At 37.2% G+C, this 22,482-nt stretch overlaps 1 protein-coding gene across 7 annotated transcripts in view; it reads left to right on the top strand.

The window, feature by feature from the left end:
* Positions 1-22,482, top strand: part of IQCM (IQ motif containing M) — a 428,712-nt gene that overhangs the window by 38,504 nt on the left and 367,726 nt on the right. Inside the window, exon 2 of one of the 7 annotated variants that reach the window (XM_072773562.1) lies at positions 6,589-6,622. The exons of 5 other annotated variants lie outside the window; for them this stretch is intronic. The gene's annotated coding sequence lies outside the window, so the exon portion shown is untranslated. Of the gene's footprint in view, positions 1-6,472; positions 6,623-22,482 lie in introns of all 7 variants that reach the window. One more of the 7 variants, XM_072773564.1, reaches the window with a different exon arrangement.

Genomic DNA, 22,482 nt, shown 5'->3' with positions numbered 1-22,482 from the left:
AAATGACACAAGCTGAATATGACACCAGGAACAAACCATACTAAGTTATAATTAAGTATAATGAAAGAAAAAATCTATTAGAGGTATTTTGAAATGAATAAAGGTCTTGGATCTTTGAAGAGTCAGAGTTACAGAATACGAATTTCAACAAAATCACGAAAATCTGTGTGCCAAGGTTTCTCAGGCAAGAGCAACGTCTGCCGCTGTGGAGATCTTCATGACAGTTACTATAAGAAATGGATAAATTGTCATTTTGGTGATAGTTACTTTGTTTAATGAAAATCATCTCATTAGCTTTTACTTCTTCCTATTCTGCCTTAAAAATTATGAGTAATGCATGCGTGTTTTTAGGAAAATTAGAAAATAAAAATAAAGATTATGAAATTGCATCAAATTTATTTTTATTTTTTTAATAAAATATGGTCAATATTATTTTGAACCTAATACTTGTTTTTGATAATAATATCATTAGGTTAATATGTTTTAATTAGCCTTAGGTAAAATAACAAAAAAATGTGATTACTACACTGGGGTCAATATATATATATATTGACCCCAGTCAATTTTTTTGAACACCAATAAAAAAATAAATTAAAAAAATTTGCCTATGATTTGCTAAATATATATATATATTTAATATATATATTAAATATATATATTATATATAATATAATATATATAAATATATGTATATATATATATATATCATAGGCAAATTTTTTTAATTTATTTTTTTATTGGTGTTCAATTTGCCAACATATAGAATAACACCCAGTGCTCATCCCATCAAGTGACCCCCTCAGTGCCCGTCACCCAGTCACCCCCACCCCGCCGCCCACCTCCCTTTCTACCACCCCTTGTTCGTGTCCCAGAGTTAGGAGTCTCTCATGTTCTGTCTCTCTTAAATCATAGAAATTTTTAAAATAGTGAATAACACACAGCTCTTTATCTTTTTTCTTCTCATTCTCAAAAGTACTTCATCTTTGATTTTTCTCTTGTAGTTCTCACACTGTCTTACCTGGTCAGTATCTGCTTCATCTTACTTCATAACAAAGCCATTTTTATTCTTTATTGTGCCTTACAAGCACTTCGTGTAGGAGAACACTTTTCCAGAAAGACTGACTTTCTTTTCTTGGTTCCCATGATCCCAGTATTTGCCATCATATAAGATTCATAAGTTTTAGTTGCAGATCTAAATTTTACTAGAACATTTCATGGAGTAATATTTTGGGGAGTACTTCATATGTGTAAAGTGGTTGTAGAGTGGTTAGGTAGAGGAAAATGTGTCCCTATGTTTAGCAGCTGTCAACTGCCTTCATTTTTATCATTTTCCAGGTTGGTGGCAGACTCACATCTTACTCCACGGCCCCTTTGGCCCCTTTACTCTGTTCTTTCCTGCTTTCTGTAATATTCATTTGAAATGAACATTAAAGCAATGCCTCTGTTGAGTTTGAACTAAGGTTACTATAGTAAAAAGTTAATTATAAAATTTCAGGTAAATAATTTAAATCATAGCTGATAGGAGATATGTGGCTTGAGACTTGTCATTTTTGTTAAGACATCACTTGTAGGATGTAGAGCTTTTATCCAGCTATGATGCTTATGGTGCCTGTTTCTGCACAGCATCATCCTCATTTAAACACCCCCTTTGGATAAATTTGGATTTTTTGTTTTGTTTTGTTTTTTGAGGAAAATATGTCCTTTCCCTGACAAATAGGGCACATTGCTCAAGTCTACAACAGATACGACCAAGTGCTTTGTGCTCTTACCTACTTTTCTCCATTGCAGAGAATCTTCTATATTGAAGAAATGAGTTCCAGATTCTTCAGGCATGGCATCTTTCTGTGGGAGTTTCTCTTCATTCCTTTCATAGCAAGAGGCTATAAGCTCAATGGTTAAGAGCTTGAGTTTTTAAGCCAGTGGATCCTGGGTTGAATCCTGGCTCTGCCTCCTGAAGCTCTTTGGCTTTGAAGAAGTTACTGGACTTCTCTAAGCCCTAGTGTCCTTATCTCAGAAATTGATATGATCAGTACTAAGTGCAGAGCAATGTCATGGATCTTCAATAAAGCCATGATTTAAAAGGTTGGCATAGTGAAGATGGCACCCTGGGGGCTTCACATACCAATTACTCTTACTTTAAGACCTCTATGAGAGTCTCTCTGATGTTCCAGTTTAGGGAAGAAGCACCTTGGCTCTTGTACTTCTCTAAGCCTCTTTTCCTCCCTTTGGAGCCTCTTAATATCTCACCTCTTCCATGTATTTTCATAGGTACACTAAACTCAACATGCAAAAATATAACACTCTGCAACAATTGCAAATGTTTATTCTTTCTGGTGTTGTATAAATCCTGCTATACAGCACACCAGCACAATGTATTGTCCATCTTCCTGCTTTCTGATGATGAGAGTGAAGGTGATGGACTCTGTATAAGTAGGAAGCCACCATATTTTTAGGATAAAGGCCAATATTAATAAAATTTAATTATATTTAAACTTCACTCATTGAATACTCAATAGACTTTGTGATTTCACTTTAGATGGTGTTAGCAGAATATGGGCATGATGTGTGTGTGTGTGTGTGTGTGTGTGCAGAGCAGCACTTCATGTTTAATATGTATTTAAATCTAAAATTTTTACTAAAGCTGCTACTGAAAATTGCTGCATGGGACAGAGATTAACATCTTTGGGATCCCCTAGTAAGAGTAATTAGTAAAGGTGATTTAAATAAAAAAGTATTTGGGGATTTGTCTGTTAGAGGTTGTAGAGATCTGTGGAGAACCTTATCATTGAATTATAACTGAATAGGTTTTTAATAAATTAATCGGAACTAGAAATTATTTTTCTACTCCCTCATGTGAAACTATGCCTAAAACTTATTAAATAACAAGGCAATTAAATTTTCCTACAGGCAGCATTGATTGCCTTGTAGAGAGGGCCAGATGAACAGAACCTACAGGATCAAGATGCCTTTGTAATAAAGAAATACTGCAGGCTTTGTCCTCAGTGCTCCCATCTTAATGAAATAAGAATGTCCTTTTCAATTAGCATTTGGTGCTACCTCACAGAAGAAGAAATAAAATGCTGGGTAACTTTTTATCAAGAGATTGATACGGTTTGTTGTGAAGCACAATGCTGTAACTACTGGTGATTTGAATATGAAGCCTAGAAGGAGGTAACTTTTGTCCCAGACTGGATCCCCCTGTTATCTTTTAAGACACTCTTCATCCCTCCATCCCCTTGTCACTGAAGAGGAGCTTGTAAAGCTGATTTAGAAGGATGATTCTCCAAATATAATCTTATTATGTTCATTATTTTTTAACTCACATATTTCTAAATTTCTTCATCATTGAGCAACCTGTTGTGTTATTTAAGATATGAGATACAATTTTAAAAATTACCATACAGTTTTTCTTGATATTTTACTTAAAATTATTATAAGGTAGCTTAACTTCTTTTTTTAGATTGAGATATAATTGACACATCACATTATATTAGTTTCAGGTGCACAATATGAGTCGATACTTGTATATATTGCAAAATGATCGTAGTAAGTCTAATTTAACATCCCTCAAGAATACATACACAGTTTTTTTCTTGTAATGAGGACATTGAAGATCTACTTTCTTAACAACTTGCAAAAACACAATACACTATTATTAACTATAGTCACCATGCTGTATGTTGCATGTCCCATGCTGCAGGGGGATACCCAAGCCTTTTTTATTTGGCAGCTGGAATCTTGAAGCTTTTGACTCCCTTCATCCATTTTACCCCTCCCCACTCCTTGCCTCTGACAACCACCAATCTGTTCTTTATATCTGTGAGTTCAGTTTTGCTTGTTTTTTTTTTTTTTGATTCCACATGTAAGTGAGGTCATAAAATATTTGTCTTTTTCTGACTTATTTCACTTATCATATATATATATATAATGTTTTCTTTATCCATTCACCTATCAATGGACACTTAGATTGCTTTCATGTCTTGGCTAATGCTGCAGTGAATGTAGAGTTGTATATTTCTTTTTGAGTTAGTGTTTTAATTTTCTTTAGGTTAATACTCAAAAGTGGAATCGTTGGGTCATATGGTAGTGCTATTTTAAATTTTTTGACGAACTTCTGTACTGTTTTCCATAGTGACTGCACCAGTTTATATTCCCACCAACAGTGCACAAGGGTTCCTTTTTCTCCATATCCTAATACTTGGTATTTATTTATTTATTTTATAATAGCAATAGCCATTCTAACAGATGTGAGGTGATCCCTCATGATACTTTTGATTTGCATTTCCCTGATGATTAGTGATGGTGTATACCTTTCTATGTACCTGTTGGCCATCTATATGTCTCCTATCTATTCAGCTCCTCTGCCCATTTTTTTAAGCCAGTATTTGTTTTATTGCTCTTGAGGTTTTTGAGTTCTTTATACATTTTGAACATAATCCCTTATTAGGTATATTATTTGCAAAAATTTTATCCCAATCACTAGATAGTCTTTTCATTTTGTTGATGATTTTCTTTGCTCTGCACAAACTTTTTAGTTGATGTAGCCTCTAGTTGTTGATTTTTGCTTCTGTTGCCTTTGCTTTTGATGTCATTTTAAAAAATCATGGCCAAGACCAATGTCAAAGAGATATTGCTTATGTTTTCTTCTAGGAGTTTTATGATTTCACATCTTACATTCAAGTCTTTGATCCATTTTGTGTTAATTTTTGTGTCCAATGTAACATAGTGGTCCAATCTCATTCTTCTGTGTGTAGCTGTCCAATTTTCCCAACACCATTTATTAAGAGACTGTCCTTTATCCATTGTATATTCTTGCCTCCTTTCTTGTAAATTAATTGGCCCCATATGCATGGGTTTATTTCTGGGATCTCTATTCTGTTCCATTGGTCTATGTGTCAGTTTTTATGCCAATATCATACTATTTTGATTGCTATAGCTTTGTAGCATAGTTTGAAATCAGGAAGCATGATGCTTCCAGGTTTGTTCTTCTTTTTCAAGATTGTTTTGGCTATCTGGGGTCTTTTGTGGTTTCACAATTTTAGGGTTGTTTATTCCATTTCTGTAAAAAATGCCATTGTAATTACTTCTTATTTGGCTAGACTGATTAGTTTTGTCATCTGTCGTTAAATTTGACAGCCTTTATGCTGCCTTAGTCTTTTTTTTTTCCTCCTAAAGAACCATGCCTAGATCTTTTATTCTTTAATCATGAAGTTTATTTTGGGAAACTTATACCTTCTATTATCACTTTTTAAAAAATTGTGAGGTCTTGCTCTTGTGTCTTTTACTTTCTTAAATTGCTATCTTCTTACCTGTATATATTGTCCCAGTTGATAATTAAGCCTTGTTAATGAAGACCAATTCCTGTTTCTTACTGTAAGCTACCAGATTGCTTCTTTTGTGAGTACTTATAATAACATCTCCTTTAGTTCTAAGGTACTTAATTTTCACTTTATATAGCTGGTAACTTTTTTCATAAATTTTGTAAGTTAAAAACTGTTTTTCATTTTTAATTAATGCTATTCGTTTGGAAAATTGAGGTCCCAGAAAACAAGTTATATCATTCAAGAAGTCAGAAGCTAAACCTAGTTTTGGTACATGTATTTCTGGGGAACTGGCTTTTTGTACTACTAAATAAACTGCTGTAATTAATTGCTACAATGAATTGTTTTACAAATAATTTTTGAACACTGTATTTAGAGAATTTTCCTAGGATCTGTGAGGGATATTATAATTCAGACAGAAATATCCTTAAGACACTTGCAGTGTAATATAGGAAATGATATTTGCACACAAATAAACGTAACACAAGATTTAAAAGGACAGTGTCATAAATGAGAGATAGTGTAAGGGCTATGGGATTCTGAAGAGACAAGGAAGACTTCCAATGTGGAGGATAAGAGAAAACTTTGTGCAGGAGGAGGCCTATGATATGTTCCTCAAAGGGAAACCAGGATTGTTTATTCTTTGGAAAGTAGGGAAGTTGATATCCAGATGGCAAGAACAGAACAAGCAACTAAGGAAAGAGGAAAGCAAAGGTGCTTGTGGTGGGAATAGGAAATGGGGAGCTTGCTGGCCATGTGTAAATGAGAGCATGGAGACTTAGAGTTGTACTTATGGCTTTGGGTTATTTATTACCATATTATTTTATAAACACTGACACTTTGATCAAAAGAGGATCATGAATATGATAGTTTCTCTTTTTTAACAAAAGATTTTATTTATTTATTTTTGAGAGAGAGTGACTATGTGTATGTGTGTGAGCAGGGGGAGGGATAGAGGGAGAGGAAGAGAATCTCTAACAGATTCCATGCTGAGCTGGAGCTCCATGTGGGACTTGATCCCATGACCCTGAGATCATCACCTGAACTGAAACCAAGAGTCAGATACCCAAAGTGCTGAGCCACCCAGGCACCCCTGATAGTCTCCCTTTATCCCAATTTTGCTTTCTGTGCTTTCACTTACTGGTGGTCAGCTATGGTCTGGAAGCAGATGATTCTCCTTCTGATTTATCATCAGAAGGTCAGTAGTACCTAATGCTACATCACAATGCCTACGTCATTCATCTGACTTCATCTCATCACTTCATAGACATTTCATCATCTCACATCATCACAAGAAGACAGTAAGTACAGTACAATAAGATATTTTGAGTGGTCACATTCACCTAACTTTTATTACAGTATATTGTTATAATTATTCTATTTTATCATCGTTGTTGCTTAATCTCTTATTGTGCCTAATTTGTAATGAAACTTTATCATAAATGTGTTTATATAGGAAAAAGCATAGTATTGTAGGGTTTGTACTATCCACTGTTTCAGGCATCCACTACGGAACATAGAAGTGTCCTCCATGGATAAAGGTGGGGGAACTACTGTAGATCCATGATTGAGAGAGATCGTCATATATTTTTTTTCTTTTTGATGTTGAGTAATAAGGCTATGTGTGAAGGAAGAGCTGAATTAGTGTATTATTTGGCTCTAAACACTTACTCATTTTCACATCCTGGCCTATATATCATAGGCTTAGGAATTGACATAGGCATAGGTCCAGGAAATTGACAGAATAGTAATAGTTTTGTATCTTGTGATTTTAGGGATACTAGGAAACTTGTTTTTACAAAGACTTAACAAAATCCTCTGTCTGCTAATATCTAATATTTTCTTATACCCGTTCCTTTAAAGCACATGATCAATACTTGATGTATTTTCCCCTGTTAAAATATAAAGGCCTCTGGATATAGTTCAAGAACATATGCAGGGAGAGGATATCTCCAAAGGGGAAGAACATTTCTGGAAGAATAGCTAGGCAAACACTGATTTTTATTTTTTTGACTGACTTCGCAATTTTACCTAACCTACTGTTTTGATATACCTCGGGAATGTCAAATATAAATAAATGCATACATACATATAAATAAAATATATAAATACAACACACTGAGTTCACTGGTGGTTTTATATTATTTTTATTTAATAAAAATGAAACAAAATGACCTAAAAGATGTTTCCTAGCACATGAAATCAGGAACCAGACTCTTAGTTGGTAGTTGGATTTGGGATTTTTCTCTGGAGGAAGATCAGCTGTTCTTTTTTAATGAATACCTTGATTTCTGTTAATGAACTACTCAGATGTATAAAAGAACAATTAAGTTCATCTCAGCCTTCTGCTATATTATTATAATTTTGTATAAATAGTTCTTAATAAAGTCATTTTCTAAATTGATTTTATTTTATGTAATACAAGTTTTTTACTTAGAAAGGAAAATACTTGAAGAGCTAGCATATGGTTACCTTATGCTGCTCTTCACTTGCTTCTTCCTTTAGTGCATTTCATGCTCTTCTCTGTTGTCTTTTTCCCCCTATTTTCTGTGATTTCTTCTTCCATGTAGGATTCAGTGCCTTCATGCTGCTCTTGGACATTTGAGCCTTCCTCACTTTCCTGCCTTACCTGGGCCTGTGTGGTTCCTCCAGCACCCTGACAAGTCTAGACTTCCCTTTGCATCCTCTTCAGCTTTTCCTTTTGTACCTAATACTGCTTATTTGTCCGTCTGTCCTCCTTTCCCACTTCCCTCTCTCGCTTCCTCCCTCCTTCCTCTGTTTCCTCGTCTTTTTCCTCTTCTGCCTCCCTCCCACGCCTTTCTCTCTCTTTGTGGCACATAGAGGCTTGTACATCTCATCAATTTTCACAAAGGACTTGTTTTTTTTGTTTTGTTGACAGTCTCTACAGTTTTGTTTTTTGCAGTTGTTTTGATTACATTCATTTTTGCTCTTGTCTTTATTAGTTTCTTCCTTCTACTTTCTTTGGATTTAATAATTTTTGCTTTATATGTGTTAAAGTTGAATATTTTAAATATGTATTTCATTTAATAAATACGTGTAGGGCAATAAATTTACTTCTTGATGCTACTTTGTATTCCATAAGTTTGCTGTGTTTGCATTTGCTCCCTGTTCTAAATATTTCATAATTTCCATTTTGATCTACTCTTTAATCACTTAGTCATTCAGGAGTACACTTTAAAAAACAATCTTCACTGTTGATTTCTAAAAATTGTATTATTCAAATATTTAACATTTATTGGGACATTTCAGGTGACTGAGTATATGGAAAAATTTTTAATGCTCCATATGTGCTTAAAATATGTATTTTTAACTTGTGCAGGATTCTAAAAATATATATTACAACAAGCATCTAACGTTAAATTTATATCCATATTATTTTGTACGTACTTGATCCATGTTTTTTTTTTTTTTTTGATCCATGTTTCTAATAGTGGTATGCTAAAATCTCCCTCTCCAATTGTTTTAACACTTTTTCTGTGTAATTCTATTAATTGAAAATTTGGAGCTATTTTGTTAGGTTTATACAAATTAATGATTGTCCTAACATCTTGAAGCATTGTTTCTTTAACCATAATTTGTTTATTTATTTAATTAAAGATTTTAATTTATTTATTCATGAGAAACACACACACAGAGAGGCAGAGACCCAGGCAGAGGGAGAAGCAGGCTCTATGCAAGGAGCCTGATATGAGATTTGATCCCAGGACTCCAGGATCATGCCCTGGGTGGAAGGCAGATGCTCAACCACTGAGCCACCCAGGCGTCCCTCTTTAACCATAATTTAGTGTGCCTCTTCATTCCTATTAATAATTTTGATCTAATATCTGTTTTTGCCTGGTAGCACTAGTATTACACCAGCTTTTTTTGTTATTATTTTTTTGGTAAATATTTTTTCATGAATTTCTAATCTTTCTGTGTTCTTTGGTTTTAAGTGTATCTTTTCTTTTTTAAAGATTTTATTTATTTATTCATGAGAGACACGGAGACAGAGAGAGAGGCAGAGACACAGGCAGAGGGAGAAGCAGGCTCGAAGCAGGGAGCTCGACGTGGGACTCCATCCCCGGCCTCCAGAATCACACCCTGGGCTGAAGGCAGTGCTAAACTGCTGAGCCACCTGGGTTGCCCTAAGTCTATCTTTTACAACTAACCCTTTCATTGAATTTTATTTGTATTGGTTTATTCTATAATCTTTGTCTATTAATAGATATAATCTGTATTTATGACACTTATAAGTTTATTTAGGTTTCTATTTAAATTCTATTTTTTCTTTGCTTTTTTTTTCCTTCTCTTACCTTCTTTTGACTTGATAGAATTTCCATTAATTATTATAAGATTCCTCTGATAGTTTCAGAGCTATACATTGTATTGCCATTCTGTTAGAAGTCATCCTTAGCATGTTAGTGAAAATATTTGTCTCTATTTTTTTTTAACTTACTTAGTGCATTTATTTTCTTCTTAAACAAGACAAAGGCCCTGAACCTTTAATCTGTTGAAAACCGCTCCCTTTTGGATCTTGCCTACCCCCTTCCTGGTTATTATATTTAAAAATTTAGTTTCACATGAAAAAAATCCATATTGACTACGCATAGGTTTTTGTAGATAGAGCTATTTAAATTTATAAACATTATCACATTTCTGTGCTTATATCTTTTTTCTTGCATTTTATTCATTCCTTTCGGGCTCACTTTCTTCTTCCTGAAGTATGTCTATTAACCACTCATTTTGGGGAGATCTGTGTGTGCTTGTGTGTGTGTGTGTGTGTGTGTCAAGATTTCTTAGACTTAGTATTTCTAAAAGCCCTTATTTTGTTCTCACTTTTACATGATAGTTTAGATTGATTTTGAATTTTGTTTCTTGTTATTTTTCCTCTGATGTTCTAAGATAATGTCTTCTGTCAACTGTCATTGCTGATGAGAGATTTTGCCAAAGTTGTCATTCCTTTCTATATAGCCTATCTTTTCTCTATGTTGGAATTTACGGGGTTTTTTATTCCTTTATTCATTATCCTTCAAATATTTATTGATTGACAACTAGTCCTGTAGACACTGGGTTTTCATCAGTGTACAAAGCAGTATAAATATCCGTGCACTCATAGATCTTACAGTCTAATGAGTGAATATATTAGCTAAGCTAAAGCTACCACTGTAATAAATTAAGCCCCTGATTATCACTGGCTTAATGCTTTGAGATTTTATTTTTCATACTATCTCTTTTTTTTTTTTAAGATTTTATTTATTCATGAGAGACAGAGAGAGGCAGAGACATAGACAGAAGTAGAAGCAGGCTTCTTCTGGGGAGCCCAATGTGGGACTCGATCCCAGGACTCCTGGGATCATGCTGTGAGCCGAAGGCAGATGCTCAACCCCTGAGCCACCCAGGCGTCCCTTTCATACTGTCTCTTAAGGCTGTTTCTAGTTAACAAACTCTCAAGGTACAGGCTTTTTCTACTTTGTGTCTCTGTCATCTCTAACATTCAGTTTTGATGCTGTCCTGCAGCCACCAAAGTTCTAGCAGCCAGAGAGGGAAAAGAGCATGGAGGTTTTTAAGGACTAGGCCTGGAGGTGGCACTTACCACGTTGGCCCATATTCTCATGGTGAGGATGCAGTCACTTGTACATATTTAACTTCAAAGGTGCCTGGGGAAGGTAGTGCAGCTGTGAGCCTAGGAGGAAAAGAAAACACGTTTGGGAATCAGCAGTTAGTTCTTGCCATGCCATGAGTAAAACGCATGGTATACTAAATAGTGTTAGTGCTAAGGAGGAAACTACTCAACGAGGGGGCCAGGAGGGTTGCAGGAGGTGGGATCCCAGTTGTACACGGGTGGCTGCTGAAGTCCTTACTTAGAAGGGTACCTTTGAGTGTACACCTATGAAGAAGTGAGGGGTTGTTGCCTTGTAGAGATCTGTCTGAAGGAAGAACATTTCAGGCATAGCAAATAGCAAATGCAAATGTTTTGAGGTTGGGGGCAAGCGAACAACGGGTTGGAGTAAATATTAGGTCAATGAGGTAAGTGATAATGTAGGGCTGTGTGAGCCATCAGTGGGTTTTGAGTGGAAGGCATGGGCATGATCTGACTTAGGTTTTAGCGGGATAGCTCTGGTTGCTGGGTTGAGAAGAGATAGTAGGACAGGAGTAGGGAAGAGAATCAGGCCAGTTAGAGGTTACTCTAATAATCCACGTGAGAAATGGTGATGGTTTAGACTAGAGTGCTTATGGTGTAGGTGGTGTGAAGCTATCAAATTCTGAATATATTTTGAAAATATTGCTGGCTTAGATGTGGGATGTGGGATCAGATGTGGGATGTACAAAAAAAGGAATGGACCAGATGTGGGATGTACATCAGGGATGGAATCAGGGATGGTTGTTCAGCCTTAGTAACTAGAAGAATAGAGATATTATTTTCTGAGGTTTGGAAAATGATCAGAGGAAGATTAGGAACTCTGTTTCAATACATAAAATTTGAGATGCCTCCATGCTGCTCAAATGGGAATGTGAAATAGCCAAGGAGAGAGGACCAGGCTGAAAATACATCTTTGTGAATCATAAACACAGAGATAGTATTTATGGCCACAAGGCTGGACAAAATAACAAAGTAAATATATGTGGTGGAAAAGATTTCAGGGGATCACTGGGTGGCTCGGTGTCTGCCTTTGACTCAGGGCATGATCCCAGTCTAGGGATGGAGTCCCATGTCAGGCTCCCTGAGAGGAACCTGCTTCTCCCCCTGCCTATGTCTCTGTGTCTCTTTCTCTCTGTGTCTCTCATGAATAAATAAATAAAATCTTTTTATTTTTTAAAGAGATTTCAGGTCTGAGCTTTGGGACAATATACTATTTTGAGGTCAGTGAGACGAGGAGGAGCCAGCAAAAGACTCTGAGGTAGGAGAAAGTAAGAGAAGATCTAGGACAGTGGGGATTCCCAGGAGACAAATGCAGAAAATATGTCAAGAATGAGTCAGTGATGAAATATATAAAATGCACTTAATAGGTGAACTGAGATAAAGACTGAGAATTGGGAATTAGATTTAATAGCATGAAGGACATCAGTTGACCTTGACAGAAGGAATGGCTGGTAGGTTATGTTCCCCTGGAAACAGACTCTGAGGTGGAGATGAGCAAAAGGTTATTAGGATGTGCTTCTGGAATTACCATCTATGGAAGGGGAGGGAAGGAAGCAGGAATTAGGGGAAGTTTGGCTCTGAGGCAGTCTAGTGACAGTTGCAACAAACCCCCTGGGGAGCTCTAATGTTGAGATAGGCGAGGTGTCTGGGCCTGCACAGATCTCTTGTTGACTAGTCACTGGGAGTGGGCTGTCCTGGAAGGGGCATGGTTTTGGGCACAGCGATTCCTTAGCCAGTGCAATCTGAGGAAAGGCCATAATCGAGAGCTTTCTTGGGGTGCGTGTCCAGCAGCAGGGGAGGAAGTTCTCTGTGAGGCTCTGCCTGGCATATCACAGACTCCCTTAGAAGCAGTTTAGATGGAGTGGTGGATGCAAAAGCCCACTTTTGAAAGTACGTTCAAAAAAGCATGGGAAGACAGAAATCAAAGACGATGAGCACAGATGACTTTTCCTCTTCATTCCTGTTGCTCACTACGACATGTCTGGATGTGGATTTATTTTTATTCTTCTTGCTTGGAATCCAGAGTGTAGTTTCAATTCAAGATTCATGTCATCTTTTAATACTGGCACTTGAAACATCGCTTTTTCTTCATTTCTTTCTTTCTTTTTTTTTCTGGAACTTCTTTTAACACATGTTGGGATCTTTCAACCTATGTTTTATATGTTTTAATTGTTGCTTCATCTTTTATTATCTATGTCTCTTTTTGTTATGTTCTGGGGAATTCCTTAGTATTATCTTTTTAACTAATTGATTCTCTTATACTGTATCTAATCTAGATTTTATTATTTTTATTATAAGTTTTTTTCAAAGAATATGTTCTTATTTCAAGGGATCTGTGTTTTTTTTTGGTCTTTATTTCTGCTTTGTTTCATATTTTCATATATTTTTTAAAGAACATTATTTCCTCCTCTGTCTCGTGGTAGAGTCTTTTTTTTTTTTTTAAGATTTTATTTACTTGAGAGAGAGAAAGAGAGAGCACAGGCAAGGAGGGGGCAGAAGGAGAAGCAGACTCCCTTCTGAGCATGGACCCCGACATGGTCTCGATCTCAAGACCCTGGGATTATGACCTGAGCCAAAGGCAAATGCTTAACTGACTGAGCCACTCAGGTGCCCCTCTTGGTGGAGTGTTAACCTACTTTTTAAAGTTATTTTTCTTATTTGTTTATCATTTTCATTTCCTATGGAGTGAATTGCTATTCTAGTTGTTGATTTTATTGAATATCTTTCTTGGTGTTACTTTTGGACATGTGTTTTCTAATTTTGAAATTATTTTATAATATTTTTCAGGCTTATGTGGAGTAGAAGTTTTATTATATTTTTATATCTTATTTGCTTCTACACCCATCACATTCTGGTTCACAGTACTATAGTTGACCCAGTGTTTCCCATTCCAGAACCAGGTCTTATATTGGCTCCTTGGGGCTCCTGCTCTCGTGATATTGATGATATTTCAAATCCTGTCTCTGTGGCTGGTGTGGCTAGGTCCTCCTGGGAGTGAAACCTGTGTACCTTCTGCCTCCACAGCTATCGAGCTTTTGATAAGTCCTTGCTCCAAGCAGTGGTTTGGAAGTTTTATTTTCTGCCTCCTCTCATCTAGTTTTTTTTTTTTTTTTTTTTAATTTTTTTTTTTTTTAGCAGGGCCTGGCCCTGATCACATATATAGTGTGGGAATTGTTTCACCTCCCACTGGAGGTGAACTCCAGGTAGCCTCTGCCTACATCCAGGAGCTGGGACAGCATTCTCAGCTTTTATCCCATCACCACTGTGCATTTATTTTCTATTTATGGTTCCTGAAGATTCCTACCTTATTTATAAATGCCTCGTTCCTTAGGGAAAAGCCTTCAGATATTGCTGATAAAAAGATACATGTTTTGATATTTGTAGTTCAATATGTTATTCCTCTTAGAAATTTTTTTCTAGAAAGATATAAATGCTAGATATGATACTGCATGTATCAATAATGCAGTAATTATAGATATTTTTGCTCTTTTGATGATTCTTTGTGTTTCTAAAGTTATCTCATATAGTAGACAAAGTATTATACCTATTTATCCCTTACCCTCACTTCCTTTCTTACTTACTTCTGAAAAATCCTTTATATAATCTGCATCCAGGGCACCTGGGTGGCTCAGTGGTTGAGCGAATGCCTTTGGCTCATGGTATGATCCTGGGGCCCTGGGATCAAGTCCTGCATTGGGCTCCCCGCAGAGAGCCTGCTTCTCCCTCTGCCTATGTCTCTGCCTCTCTCTCTGTGTCTCTCATGAATAAATGGATAAAATCATAAAAAAATAATCTGCATCTATTTAGAGACTCAAGAGTAGAATTTATTACTAAGCTCTTCCATGCATGCCCTGGTCCTGAAATTCCTTTGTTTCTTATCTGATTATGTTGACCAATATGGCCTTGAGACACTCTCCTTCCTTCTTAACGGACTCTATTTCTGTGTTTTTCCCACTCTCCACAAATCAACTGCTTGTCTTGTTTCTCAGAAAACCCATTCTCTCTCTTGGCTTTATATATCACCTGAGTCTTAGAGATTTTCAAATCTACATCTCTAACAGGAAGAGACAGAAGAGGAAGTGACATGGGCTAACTTAATGAGGGCTTACAAGGGCCAGGCTTAGGAGCTTTGCTGAATGTTTTCATACATTTATTCATTTATTTGACCTCCTAGCAGCACTATGAGACATAGGAATGAGTATTATTCATATTTTACAGGTAAAAGAGCTCAAACTTATGGAGTTAAATAAGTAGCTAACCTAATTTTCCTGGGACAGAGGTGGCTGTCAGGACTCAGGACCTCTGGTTTTAAAACAGGAAAGTACGTGGCAAACTGGGACAAATTGGTCCCCTGAGGTCTGAGGTCAATGACTAGGAAGTGGCAAAGCCCTTGGCTTGAACCTAGGCCCCCTGGAGCCTAAGATCTTTGCTCTTCACCCCCATGGTATACTGTCTCCATTAGAACAAAGTAGGAAAAAAAGGACTGATGCAGACAGGAGATAGAAGGTAAAGGGATGAAAGAATTCATGAAAGGAGTATACTGTTTCCTGGAAGGAATTTTATTAGGAAAAATTGTGCTTTGGCAGGACTTAAGAGACCAGAATTCTGGTTCCGGTTTATCAACAAATCCAGTTTGCGTTGGACAAATCACTTACATCCTCATACTGCTGTGTCCTCACCCACAAAATGAAGGGCTAACAAGAAGGAGGCAACTGCTAAGATTGTTTTCAAAATAAAATAAACTCCAAAACCATTTCATAGCCTTAAATATTTTTATAAGGTAATCGAGAAAGAAGTCTGAAAATAGATGCCAGGATTTATAGTATTTTAGGATTTTGCCCAAATTTCTAGATCTAGCTCTTTAACATCAACTAGTATTTCTGAGCATAGCCAAATTCCATTTAAACGGTTTAACAGTTTGGCCTTTAATTTATTTTATTTAATTTGTGGTAATTAACTTTATGGTGTTTTCATTGTTGTCTTTAATTGTTTATATAATGTCCCAAACATCTCAGCAGGAGCTGCTTTATAAATCTGGTTTTCACTCTTTATTGTTATTTATAAAACGTTAATATCTTCTATTTAAGGCATGTGTGATTAATAGCTGAGAGAACGTACTTTTATAACAGCACAGTTTTAATCTGTGAAAATCACAAGAAAAACAGAGACATAACATGCCACAATTATTATTGAAGGCATAACTGCATGTATTGACATGTGAATCTTCCTAAGGTATTTTGAAAGCGTTTCAGATAAAATAGAGTACTAAGAAGTAAGGCATTATGGTGTTTTTGTTGTTCTTGGACACATATATCATATCTGACATGTTTCTAACTAAAATTTCACCAAAATAAAATTTATAAGATATAACGTCCAGTATTTTTAACACTTCATTCAAGAAATTGTACTTTCCTTATTGCCTCCTCCCCCACCCCATTCTATCAGTGTCTTAAGGTTGAATTCAAAGAGTGAATAGATTTGAGGCAAGAAAAATGTGGAATAGTGCCAGTTTTTCTGAAACTTGTGTGTGTGTGTGTGTGTGTGTGTGTGTGTGTGTGTGTGTATGATTACTGCTCAATTTGGGCCAAAGCAATTAGCTCCTTTTCTCATTTGGATAATTGTGGTTTTCCTATCAAGGTAAGTAGGTGCATAAAATTAAACAATCCCATACATCACCCAGTGCTCATCATGACAAGGACATTCTTTAATCCCCATCTTAGCTATGGGAACTTGGAGAAGTTGGTCAAACTTTCCTGAACCAGTGAAATGAAATCATAACTACTTCCTGTAGCTGCTGGAAGGTATAAACATGTATGAATGCACCTCCTCCTCCTCCCCTTTTGCCTAGGAAACTCCTGTTTTACACTTCAGCCATTATTTCACAAATGCCACTTTTTCCAGAAAGCCTTTCCTAATGGCCACCCTGTGGGACTTTGGCTGGCCTCCTCTACTATATTTGGTCTGAGCACCATGTGACCCACTAGACACCATCAACTTCATTAAAAAAATAAAGTCCATTAGACACACTGCAAAAAGTTATGACAAATTACATGGGAAAATTTAGCAGTAGTCAGATTTCTAAATAGATATTAGTAATGCTGAAAACTAAGCAGATTATAATGATTGAAGATTTCTTGCAGGAATTCAAATCAACTGCTTTTTATGAGTTACTTATTGCTTGGCTAGCCATGTGCTCAGTCTTATGGAATACACAAAAGAAATAAAAACTAGTTCTTTCCCTAGTTAGGCTTACCATCTAGCACAGATATTGTTGGCTTTTATGAAAGCTCTATGCCTCATTTTTCTTTTGGGAAAGAGAAGAGGAGAAATAAAACGATCTGTGATGATGAGAGTAGTGTTTTCAGAGTTTTACTAGGTTACTTCGAAAAACTAATAATTAAAACTTAAAATTTGGGGACCTGGGTGGCTCAGTCAGTTAAGCATCTGCCTTAGGCTCTGGCATAGTCCTGGAGCCCTGGGATCCATTCCTGCTCATCGGGGAGCCTGCTTCTCCCCCTCCCAACCCCCAACTCTGACCCATGCTCTCTCTTTTTTCCTCTCAAGTAAATAAAATCTTAAAAAACTTGAAATGTATTGTTAAATTTAAATTGATGTATAACATATAATCAGAAAAGTGCATAATTCCTAAGTGTACAGCTCGAGAAATATTCACAAAGTAAACCTGCCTGCATAACCACCATCTGATAAATAAACATTACTGGCACCCTAGAGGCTTTCCTTGTGCCCCATCAGCCACTGCACCCTCTCTCCAAGGGTCACCATTACTCTGTTTTCTATTACCATTGATGTTTTGCCTGCTTTTGAACTTTATATGAATGGGGCCGTGTCCTCTTTATGCTTTCTCTCAAGATTATGTGTGTGAGGATCAGTTATGTCTGTGTATAGTGCTTCATTCTCGCTGCTGTGACACATTCAGTGGTATGAATATGTTGTGATTTATCTATTCTGCTCTCAGAGGACACTTGGGCTGCTTCCAGTTTTCACCTATTACAGAATAGTGGTGCAGTGATCATTCTTACATGTGTCTTTCATATTATAACATGTTTCTGTTGGGAGTGGGAGGGCTGAGCCATACTTAGATATAGATTTAGGTTTTGAAGATTCCATCAAATAGTTTTCCAAAGATTACCAATTTACACTCCTGACAGGCAGTAAATGAATATTTCGGTAGCTCTATATCCTTGCCAACACTTAGGATTTTGTGAAAGCCATTCGTTTGGCTGCACGGTAGTTGTGATTTGACTTTGTGTTTCCTTAATGACCAATGAGTTTTGAGCAACTTTTAGCATACTGATTTCCCATTTGAAAACTCTGTTTGCAAAGTGTCTATTGCAATCATTTGCTGACTTGTATATTAGATTGTCTCTTTCTTTGGCTTGTAAAAGTCATTTACTTTGCAAATGTTATTTTTGTGCTTGTAATTTTGGAAAGTACAGGGACTAAAGGTCAGTTTTTCAATTCCCTCTAGTAGTTGATCTCTTTACTGAGGTACGGCTCCATGTGACATTATTTGCTTGCCTTTCTCCCAAGTTGCTGCACCTAACCACCAAGGAGTGATAATCTTATCTCACCAACTCCAGCCCATCATCTTCTGTCAGTAAGGTTTGATTCTCGGTAGCCTTCAATGTACATGTTCATGTATTGCCAAATCCTACTTTATACATCCCTATATCTTATCTTATCTTATCCCTAAGATAAGATCACAGAAAAAATCTATAGCTAACTGAATATGGCTCAGAAGGACCAGTTTTACACATTGAGACCAAATGGGAAAGAATTCGTATGTTTTAGCTGAAGAGTATTTTAAAAGAATCATGTGCAAGTCCTCCCAGTTTAGCATCTCCTTTTTAATGACTTCAGAATTGAAATGAAATTAAAGCTTTCTTTTGTGACTTAAAGACATATATTTTATGTAAACCAGGAATATTTGGGATCTCTTAATTAGTGTCAGTGTCCATGCAAGCCCACAAGGAAATAGAGCATGGTCCCTGTTTTATGAAGTCGAACCTTACATCCAGAAGGCACCTGTGGAATCATAGACTGGGTGTCTCTGATCCTTTAGTGTTGGAATTGGGGTTGGTGGCAGTGACAGTCATGCTGGGAGAAGCTCTGAGACCCTCTTCAGTCAGAAGAGCAAGGCTTTCATCTGTCGTTCTCATTGGCTTCTGAGGAAGTGTTCCTTTAAACATAGGTTGAAGCTGCTCTTTTAAAAATTGTGTGTCTATTTTAAATCCTTCATTTGTAGCTAGGAATTCAGGAAGGAGGTGGAATTCAGTGAGGTTAAGTGGTTTGGCCAAGATCACACATTTTGGCAATGGCAGAGTAAGGACTGAAATCCAACTTTGCTCTCTCTGCAGTGCTCTCTGACTCGATGTTTGTGTCAGCTGGAGCAATATCCTAATGACTCAATTATGTCCTTTTCCTTCCCACTTCCTGGCTCTGAGAAATTTATTTACCCAAGTTAATTAGAGAATCAGAGGGAGGTTTCTGCGTCAGGAAAGGAGTGTGCTTGCCACTGTTACACGTGTTCCCCAGGATCCCAGCTTAGCTGATATTAATGATCATGAATTCATGAAGTATCTTCTTTCCAACTCATTTTATGGCCATCTGACTAATTTGGTTCATAATTTTAATTATGCAGTTGTAAAGTTTTTATTCTCCTATTGTCTGTTATACTTTTTTACCCATTAGAGATGCCTAAATTTGGCTCTGTTAATATTGTATTGTTTTCTTTCCCTGCACTCTTTTCTGTTTTCTCATTCCTGTTGTTTGGTGCCAGCATATCTGAAGTCTGGTCAGAGGGACAAGGAGACGTGGTAGAGAGAAGTCAGGAAGCAAGTCTGGAAAATGACCTGACGGTCCTTGTTGACTTGAAAGAGAAAAAGGGGAGGAGGGCTCACACTTACCAGAGAATGAAACAGGACAAATGATAGGATGAAACCTGAGAGGGTGATTCTGTTGGCCAAGGGTTGAGAGGCACATGAGGAGGGTTGCAGCCAGGGACATGATGGAAAGAGGTCAGGCCTAGGCCACTTTCTTGGGTATTCTGCTCCCACATTCCAGAGAACAAAGAAAAGTGGAGAAGGACAGGAGGGAGACATGAACTCTTAACCGTGCTGTTTTTGAAACTTGGGACCAGTTAGAATTGCATACATTACACAAGCAATGTAATAATAGATTTTAGAAAGTAATGGGGCCTTTGAGATCTTCTTGCCCAATAGTTTTATTTTGCAAATGAGGAAACTAAAGGCTAAGAAAAGTCAAAGCAAGCCCCTTGGCTCAGTTCTCAGTGGAGCTGTGGGATATCAGTCCTATATTTTTCATCCATATTTACGCGGTTGCAAGAGAGAGAAAAGCCCAAGGCAAGGAGCTAGGTTTTATTCTACATGTGTTTGGAAGTCATGGAAAGGAAATGATATGCTCAGATACACATTTAAGAAGATAACTCCTGCTGTGTGGAGAAGGAATTGGAATAGGATAAGAGTACGAATCAAGAGAGCAGTTAGGAGGCTGTTTCAGCATTCCAAGAACTAAATGATTGTGACTGGGAGAGGGAAAATGAGGAGAAGCAGAAGTATTTTGAAGTTAAAATGTAGAAGACTTGGGGCGCCTGAGTGGCTCAGTTAGCTAAGTGTCTGCCTTCGGCTCAGGTCATGGGATCAAACCCTTCATTGGCTTCCTGTTCAGCAGGGAGCCTGCCTGCTTTCCTTTCTCTCTCTCTCTCTCTCTCTCTCTCTCTCTCTCTGTCTCCCCCTCTGCCCCTCCTCCTCTGTTTATTCTCTTGCTCTCAAATAGATAGATAGATAAATAAATAAATATTTAAAAAATGTTGAAGACTTGATGGATTGGAGGTAGTAGGTAAAATATAGGAGGACTCAACATTTTATGTCTTGACCAACTGGGTAGACATGGAGAAATGGGAAGGAAATATCTTTTGATTGGAGATTAGGAGAATTTCTCTGATTCACCTTTCTATCAACTGTTAAAACTGCCTGTCTAGATCCGTGGATCATGACATGTCCAAGTTCTGCTGCATACCATTGGGCAGCTTTTTTGTCATCAGAATCCTTAATTACCATGATAAAGTCTTATCAGTCATCTGCTTTGGAAGGACAAGCTAAAGAGATAAGGAAGGGAAATACTCTTTCCATTTTTGTTTGCTTTTTTATCCATATAGTAATGGAATTAGAAACCCTTAGCATTCCTGTTAACCCAATACAAGATCCTTGAGTTGCGTCTACTGGAAGAGAAAGGGAGGATGTGCCTGAAAAGACATGAGAAGCTAGGGCATCCCTGTCCAGCCTGCTGTTGCCGTTAATTACTCATTTTACAAACAGGTTTTGAAATCCTTGTATATGTCAGGTCCTTTTTTTAAGGTGCTGGGACTATAGAAGGGAAGAAAACAAAGCCCTTCCTTACAGAAGTCACATTCCAGAACACTACTTATGTCAGTGCCTGCTTCCACATATTAAAACGGTTTGTTGCCTATTTCAGCAGTGTATAATCCAACCCCCTGCTTAAATCAAACAGAGCTATACTTGCTGTCTCCCAAACCATGTGCATTCTCACCTCGCACTTGCTTCTCTCTGTTTCTCTGACATCAGCCAATCTGACCTGCTAAGGACTGATATTTAGTACCATATAGGTGTGTTGTCCAGCACCCAGTTCTAACTAGTTGATGCCTGTGCTAACCCAGTTGTTCAGACTATCACTACTATCCCTCACCCACCTTTCCATCCTGCTCAGTCTCCCTTCAACACTTTTCTTAGGTCGTTTTCTCAACCTTCAGCCTTCAGGGATCCCATCTTCATTTGAACTCATGGCACTCATGGGTTTATATCACTTATTTACAGAGCTCATAGACTTTCTTTTTTTTAAAATTTAAATCATCTTTAAACCCAGCATGGGGCTTAAACTCACAATCCCAAGATCAAGAGTTGGACGCTCTATTGATTAAGCCAGCCAGGTACCTTAGCTCGTAAACTTCCTTTGACATCTGGTATATAGTTGTTTGTATTTTATTTAAAATTTTGACTTATGTATTTGCCTTTTCTTCCAAAATAGATGGCTTACAACCCTTGTACAACCCAGATATTAGATTTATACTTATTAATTGATCATGTATCAGGAGGGACTCAGCATTTCTTAACTATCTCCTTGGGATGAAAATGGAGAGGGGCCCTATCTACTGATATTCCTGTCAGTGTGCTGCTTATCTTTAGGCAAGTCCATCCTCCAGGGCCTCTTCCACCCCCACCTCCTATCTCAGCATCCCTTATCACTCGAGTTTGCGGGGGCATTATCATGCCAGCACCCCTTAGGATGCTTGGCTAGTTTTGTGCATTAAAAGGGCTGTGGGATGTCTTGCTTGCCAGCCAATTTAATGCAGGCTGACACTCCTGGCACACTGAATTAAGGTGGAGGAGCCAAAAGCCCCAGAGAAGAGTCCATTTCTATGGAGATTAAAACAAGAAAATGACAGAGCACAAAACACCTTTA

Source organism: Canis lupus, chromosome 13 (genome assembly GCF_048164855.1).
Source record: "Canis lupus baileyi chromosome 13, mCanLup2.hap1, whole genome shotgun sequence".
NCBI classification, from domain to species: domain Eukaryota; kingdom Metazoa; phylum Chordata; class Mammalia; order Carnivora; family Canidae; genus Canis; species Canis lupus.
The sequence above is the reverse complement of the archived record's forward strand: the minus strand, read 5'-3'. Positions and strand labels throughout refer to the sequence as shown.